An 8,505-nucleotide genomic window follows, 5' to 3' on the forward strand; every position below is an offset into this window, starting at 1 on the left:
GAATAAGCTATGTAAATGAACCTTGATGAGTCTATTTTCATATGGAAGAAACGAAATGGTCATAGGAGTTACATGTTAAGAGATATTAAAGCTATTGTGAGACAGGGCCAGAACGGTTTCTGGGTCCCCTGTCGCAACTTTAAAAATTTTCTATAAATTATCCAGAAAGAATTAGGAGTCATTCCTTATATGTACAGATTCCATTTTGAGTCTAGTTTCATTAGAAACAAACGGCACCAGTATTAAAGTTCTGTACAGTGAGATATTCAAGTTGTCACGCGCGAAGGTCAGAGCAGTCGATCCCTGTAACATGGGTGACTTTAACTAATAAACTGTACCAATTGGCCCGACCAAAAATTCTAGAAATAAATCCATGGATGGATACATGAGTCTAAATTCAGGGAAAATTTACGAAACCAGTTTCCGAGTTTTGAAACTCGAGATATGATTTTTAAGGCGACGGTGACGAAGTTTTCCAGCCTGACTGGAAATGTCAAATTGGTGGGCAAAACAAGTGAACTTGGTTTGTTAACCCCTCGTGTCCGACACTGGCGATGGTCTCGGGTTCGGGGTGTTACAGTGGGGCCCACGACCCTATTTGGCCCACACGACCCATTTCTGCCCAACGTGGCCTATAATAGCCTAAGCCCACGAGAACATTCGTGGTGGCCTCTACAGTCTATTGCCCATGCATTGTGGGCTCGACTCACCACAAGAGCGATCGCAAGCTCGTGATGCCTCAAATGTCGAAGTTTCGACTTTTCAGCTTTTGTTGATTCACAGTAAAGAGGGGTGAGAATACACACCTTTTTGGCTTTTGTTAGTAACAGATTGGTGTACGATTGCACACCTTTTTATGCAACCATTTCAAACTCCTTAAGCGCCCAACCTACAACTGTCCCAACATATTGTCAATCCATCATTTATCAGTTTTTAAAACACTTAACCAAAATAGACAATACTACAAACCTCGATTGTACGAACTACGAATTGTTCCTTTAGATCGTAATTTAAATCAATCACACCTTTCTTTGCTGAGAAATTGCGATAACAAAAGATCTTAATAGGTGGATTCGATTATAGTTGAGGCTTAAACTCATGAATAACAACCTTACAAAAAAATATGGCCATCCGACATATGCCCATAAGGCAGGGTACTGAAAATACCTTAATCGATTAGTGGGTGACAAGGTTTCGGTAGATAGAGAATTTCTGCACTTTCACTCCTCGGAAACACTGATTTGTCAGAACACTTGCAGACTGTAATGTTTTACCAACACTAAAGAAGAAGAATATTCAGCCAACTACTACCCAAACTGCATGAGAAATATCAAAGAAGAATAACTTTCAGCTTAGAAGCAGAATAGAAGAAGAATGGAGAAAAATAAATGAAGGGGGAAGAAGAAGGAAAGTTGGCTATAAAAGAAAATTGAAAGAATAATGGGGAAGAGGAAGAAGATGAGTTTGGCAATGTCAAGAAAGTAGAGAAAGAAGAAGAATAGTGTCGCGAGAGGCACAAACCCGAAACAACCAAATGCCGAAATTGACTAAAGGAATTCGGCTACCACTTGCAAAAAGGAGAAAAGAACACTCTTCTAAGACACTTACAAATACCGCCAACGCTCAGTTTTTTCCCCAATGCCAAATTAGAGATACCAAATGGCACCAACATCCCTACACTCATCAAACTCCTAATTTCTCTCCACGATTTCCTCATTGATGTCCTCCACCTATCACTCCACCACTCATCCCTCAGAATTTTATTGCAACACAACCACTGGCCGAACCAAGTTGCAAAATAAATACCTTATTTGCACTATGCCAATGCTCGAACCTCAGACCTCAAGGTTCCTTTACACGCTGCCTTGCCACTAGACTACAAGGCTTTTTGTGACTTTAAACAAGCACAATTATTTATGAAGCCTATATACTAGAGTCCAGATTCATTTAAGACCTAATTTAAAAAATTTGGCTAAGGCCAAGACTTAAACCCAGGCTTCTCAAACACTCCTAAATCACTTAGCCAATAAAGCAAACATGAAATTTGTGTCACTTACTTGCTTAACAAACATATTTATGAACAATCCCCTAACCGCTCCTATGGTCAAGGCCCAATACTTCCAGGCCAATTTCGGGGCGTTACTCCTTTACCTAATAGAACTCTGCTTTTACACTTTTTTACGATTTAGTCCTTTTTTATCAAATTAAGCATTCAAATGATAAAATTTATTAACAGAATTTTCACACAATCATACTATCATACTGTAGACATTAAAATAATAATATAATTATTTTTTACCACGGATTTGTGGCCCTGAAACTATTGTTTTGATTTGACTAAAAATGGGTTTTTACAATTGTCCTAGGACACGTAAAGAACCCCTTAAGTAATCTTCATTCATGATTCCTTTTTAGAAGGTACCATACATGTAAGGTTAATAGTCCATGCTAAACCTTTAAAACAATAATAAATTACCAGTCTAGGTTAAATTTGTGTCACATGTATCTTTGAGCCCGTAACAAAAGCTGGAGCTTAGTTTCTAACTAGATTCACTTCATGCATGGAACAAACTAGCATAATCATCTTAGGTTACTAACAAAGAATAAACATAGCACACATCTAATATCATACATTCCAAACATACTGTTACAACAATACTTGAATGTTTTAATACAAAAACAGAAATTGGTGCATACATGAACTTATTTTATACTCAAGAAACATTCATACAAACATTCATATAATTCATCATCACAAATACGCATGTACATAGGCCCTTCTAACCTTTCATGAAACTACAAGTCTAATTTATACCCATTTTTATTAGACCTTACTTGCATACTTATTATTCTACTTTTCATTGATGTAATTCTGCATATAATAAATTTACTCTTGCACAATTATCTTATGTTTTACTCGATTTCAATACTCAAGTTTTATCATTATTTCATCATCTATACCCATAATTCACATGTAAGAACCAGGGTAGAAATTCACACTAGGCTAACTAACTTATTTCATTAGCCAAACTATACTTCAATACATATTTCCACCATATTAACAATATGACATGTCATAGTATACATTCCAAATGAACACATACATAATCATGATTAAATGTCACAACACTCGTGCACAACTCGTCACATACTTAAACTCATTATATTCTTTATCAAATGTTCTTACTATCCTCAATAATTATTCATGCACTAATTCATTATTTTAGAAACTTAGATCAGATATAACTTGTCTAAATGATTTATAGGAACCCATATAAGAGAACTCACATTCGACCAAACTTATTCCTAAACTCAATAATGATTTTTTCATGAATTTAGAATACCAGGTCTCATAACCAACATACATGCCATCAAGTTCAATCACTTAAGTACATTATCAATTCTAACATAACTTCATCTTAATAGTTGTATAAGTGCCTTTCTTATATTGTCCATCATTTTTTATTCATGGTTTGACCAATCTCATATAGATATATTGGAGTACGAACATGATATATATACAGTGGTTAGTGTAGAAACTCACTCGATCCTCACCTAAAATAGCTGGTACAACAGATACAACCATAAAACTTGCAATCATCACCCAAGAAACATAAAAACATCATCAGAACTCATTCACGTACATTTAATCATTTTTTTTCAAACATTAACAACCCTGTACAAACCCCCCCCCCATTTTGTTTTACTTAAACTTATTATTCAACCAAAATGAACAAACTTATTCTTTAGGATTCCACCTAAAAAACTGAAATACTCACTAGATTACAAAGTAATCTTCTACTAAAGATCTAATTTTTTAGTTTGGCTCAAGGGTAGGAAACCCTAGATGGCTTCCAACGAAATCCACAGTAACCTTTTTAAAAGAATGAAGATAATAAAATGTAACACCCCAAACCCGGCCCGGACGTTATGGCTGAATCTGGCGTGTCACATTGAAGTGTTTTAGCGAAAACCTTGTTTCATTGAAAACCCTTCCTTAAAAAGTTACATCTCAACTACTCAGTAAAATTTTTTTTTTGTTGCGAAGCTTTCTTTAAGACATTTGATTAAAGAAAACTTATCCTTTAAAAATTTAGTTGTGGAAACGTAGTATTAAAAGAAAAACTATGGTTTAGAAAATCCATGTTCCACTTCTTATAATTACAACACACGAAATTAAAAATCCAAACAATAAAAAAAGGGGAGGCCTTATTACAATCCCGACTAAATAAAAGATTACTTAATAAACCAATAACCTATATGCTTTTAAAACAAGTCCAAGTTTTCTTGCTAGATGGCCACCCAGAGTCCCTCCAGACATCGAACCTTTTATTGAGCATCACTTGAGAAAAATAAAAGAGGGGCTAAGTTTTCAAAAACTCAGTTTGCACAACCCTCGACGAGTTACAAGCATTCATCAGTCACCATACAACATGCAATGCAATGCAGTGCAACCCACCCCAATAATCCAACCGATATACATCAGCTCGTCCCCCGCCACACATCATGTGGGGATATAAATATTGACCCACCCAAACGATACACATCAATGGTAGCCCGGTTGCAGAACTACCTTCATTGCATCAAGCTGCCAGTCACATATTAGGCTTAAAAGCCATCGGTGGATCCACGGTTGTCAAGCAACCATGTGACCCTCATATACTTCCTTTGTTCTATAATTCCCAACCAACCTAAATAGAATATCGTATGTATGCAGCAGTTATACATGTAACATCCATAAATCTTACATTCAACACTTAGGGGTATTTTAGTCATTTTCCCCCTTAGGGATATTTCAGTAATTTTTCCTTTATTATGGGTCTTTACTTACCTTGGCCCGTTAACAAATCCCGTGAGCTAAGATGAACAAATACTATGCACCAGGTAGGATTCCAGAAAAGAGGAGGTGAGTCATTAAGACCGCTTAAGTACCAAGCTCTCCCTAGATCCAATCCTAGACATGCATATACCTGTTGCCACACCTTAACCCTACGACTTATCCATGGTCTTTAATTAATTAATTAAGCTTTATGTTTGCTTAAGCAGTTTTCATATACAAGGCCCAAAACCCCTTACAAACCCAAACAAGTCCACATACATGATTATGGCCTACTAGGCCCAATCTCATTCATATGGCCCATTAGGCCCAATCACATTTATGTGGCCCATTAGGCCCAAATCACATTCATATGGCCATTAGGCCCAAATCACATTTACAGTCATGCTCACATACAATTTCCATCACATAGCATCAATTATCAAATTTTGCCTGTTATGGGCACAACAGCCCATCAGGCCTATTTAGCCCATTTCAGCTCGGTTGGCCAATTCACAGCCCAAGTACATGGAATCGCCCCTGGGTCTTAGGCAACCTACTGGTTTCCCCCTTACAAGTGTTCGCGCACTCGCAAGACTACCGTACCAAATTTTTGGCTTTTCGGCATTTCGGCTTTTGCCGATCTACTTATGTGTGCAGTGTATGTACACAGCTGGTAATAAAGGGTGCTGCGATATCCTTAGCCCTGAGTGTACAATCCATATCACCCTTCAGTTAATCGCATGCTTAATACATATATTTACCAAAACTGAAGCCTCACCCTTTACCTTACCTTGCACGACAAGTTATAACAGTCCCTTCTTTAATCACTAACAACAATCAACTCCTAGATCTGCACCAATCTTAATTATTAAAACCAGAATAACAAGTGACTTGTATCCAACACAAGTCCCCCATCCTTTAGCTATGACCATTCGGCCAACTAAGATCAAGAACACTTACCAAAGTCTCTTACCTGATGAGGAAATCGGCAGGGGTCCAAAGGACTGGAATTTGATACTAATCCTACTAAAACCAATTGGAAGAAGTGAGGAATAGAGTAATCGATACTTAGCAAAAACCAATTGGGAGAGCAAACACTTACACTAGAACTGACTGAATGAAAAGTGTAGTGGCGGCACCAAAGGCATTCGGCCAAAGAGGTGTTCAGCCTTTGAGGGTTGCATGGCAAACAAAAGATTATTCGACACCAAGGAAAAAGGGAAGAAGAAGTCGGCTAAACCAAAAGTGAATCAAAGAAAACTGAGAAGAGGAAGGATGGGAAATCGGCACAAGGAAAAGAAAGAAAAATAAGGGTTTTCGGCTTTTAGGAAAATGGGTTTCTGGCAACAAGGTGAAGGAGAATTCAACATTAGCCTGGCAGCCTCCCATTCGGCACCTGTATATAGCCTCTATAGCCAAATTTCCCAAGACCAAATTCCCAATTTGGCTCCACCTCTTCCTCACTCCTCATCTCCTCACTTTTCTCCCTTGATCCTCTCCTCAAATTTCTCCTCTTATCACTCCCTATAGAGTTCAAATCCAACGCCACCTTTATCCATCTTTTAGCAAAAATAAATCCCTCCTTTGAGCAAGGTAGCATTCGAACCCCAGACCTCTGACACTAGCAAGTCCCCACTTATCCCCTTGGCCAGCAGGCTCTTTTTTATCCAATTTCCCCTTCATTTATTCAAAAGCCCACCTACTTGCCATTAGGGTTCTTTTAATAATTAAACTATAATTTCTTTTACCCCTTGGTTCGAACTCAAACCTTGATCGAGACCTACCATCACATAATTAACACTTAATCGGAAATGCTAAGCATAAAAAAAATTATAGATTTCGGGATTTTTGAGGCGTTACAACTCTACCCCCTAAAAGAAATTTCCTCTTCGAAATTTTACTTGATTCAAACAGTTGAGGATATTGGCGTCACATCGTTTCCTCAGGTTCTCAAGTAGCCTCCTCAGCCTTGTGATTATGCCAAAGCACTTTGACTAATGGAACAAACTTCCTTCTTAGTACCTTAACATTACGACCAATTATTTGTGTGGGATCTTCCTCGAAAGTTAGATCTGGCCTGACCTCGATTTCCTCAACCGCTACGACATGTGAAGGATTTGAGCGATACCGTCTCAGCATGGAAACATGAAACACGTCGTGGATTTGGCTCAGTTCAAGAGGTAACTCCAGTTAATAAGCGACTGGCCCAATCACGCTTACAACCCGATATGGCCCAATGAACGTTAGGCTTAGCTTCCCCTTCCATCCAAACCTTAACTCTTTCTTCCACGGAGAGACCCTAAGGAAAACTAAGTCCCCTATTGCATACTCTATCTTACGACGCTTAAGGTCAGCATACGATTTTTGTCTGTCCGAGGCCTCCTTCAACTGATCCCGAATCAACTTCACCTTATCCTCAGTATCTACTACTAACTCAGGGCCCAAAACTCTTCGTTCGCCCAATTTCATCCAACATGTTGGAGTTCGACACCTTCGCTCATACAGTACTTCATACGTAGCCATCCCAATACTTGCTTGATAGCTATTATTGTATGCGAATTCGGCTAACGGCAAATAGTCTTCCCATCTACCTCGGAACTCAATCACACATCCCCTCAACATATCTTCCAATACTTGGATCACCCTTTCCGATTGTCCATCAGTTTGAGGGTGGAATGCCATACTGAAGTTCAACCTAATACCCAACACCTCTTGCAGCTTCTTCCAAAATCGGATATTATAGGCACTGGCACTCCATGCAATCTTACGATCTCTGCCACAAACAACCTAGCCAGCTTTTGTAATAAGTAGTCGGTATGAACCGATACAAAATGGGCAGACTTGGTTAACCGATCCACTTTGAGCCATATCGATTCTTTCTTATTAGGCGTTAAGGGTAGCCCACTAACAAAGTCCATAGTGATCCTTTCCCACTTCCAAAGTGGAATATTTACTGGCTAAAGCAATCTTGAAGGCAACTGATGCTCCGCCTTCACCTTTTGACAAACCAAGCATTTACTTGCAAAATCCATAACGTCGCGCTTAAGTCCAGGTCACCAATAAAGCTCATGCAAATTCCGATACATCTTGTTTCCGCCAGGATGCGTAGCATAGAGGCTGCTATGTGCTTCCCACAGAATAGACTGTCTTAAATCATTGTCCTTAGGTATACACATTCTTCCACGGAAACACAACACTCATTCACTGTTTATCCCAAAGCTCGATGTCTCCCCATTCTCTACTTGTCTAAGACGAGCACCTAAGGTCTCATCCATCAATTGCTTACTCCTTATTTTCTCTATCCACATCAATTTTACTTGAAGCTCAGCTAACAAGCTACCATTATCCAACAAACTTAAACGGGCGAGCATAGCCCTCAAGTCTGACTTAACCCTACGACTCAATGCATCGGCTACCACATTCGCTTTGCTAGGGTCGTATTCAATCGTACAATCATAATCCTTCAATAAATCCACCCACCTACACTGCCTAAGGTTGAGCTCCTTTTGGGTAAGGAGGTACTTCAAACTCTTATGGTTCGGATAAATTGTACACTTATCCCCCTATAAGTAATGCCTCCATATTTTTAGCATGAAAACCACCGCAAGTAGTTCCAAGTCATGGGTTGGGTAATTCACTTCGTGAGTCTTAAGTTGCCGTGATGCATACGCAACCACCTTTCTTTC

The sequence above is a fragment of the Gossypium arboreum genome, chromosome 8 (genome assembly GCF_025698485.1).
Source record: "Gossypium arboreum isolate Shixiya-1 chromosome 8, ASM2569848v2, whole genome shotgun sequence".
In the NCBI taxonomy this organism is placed as follows: domain Eukaryota; kingdom Viridiplantae; phylum Streptophyta; class Magnoliopsida; order Malvales; family Malvaceae; genus Gossypium; species Gossypium arboreum.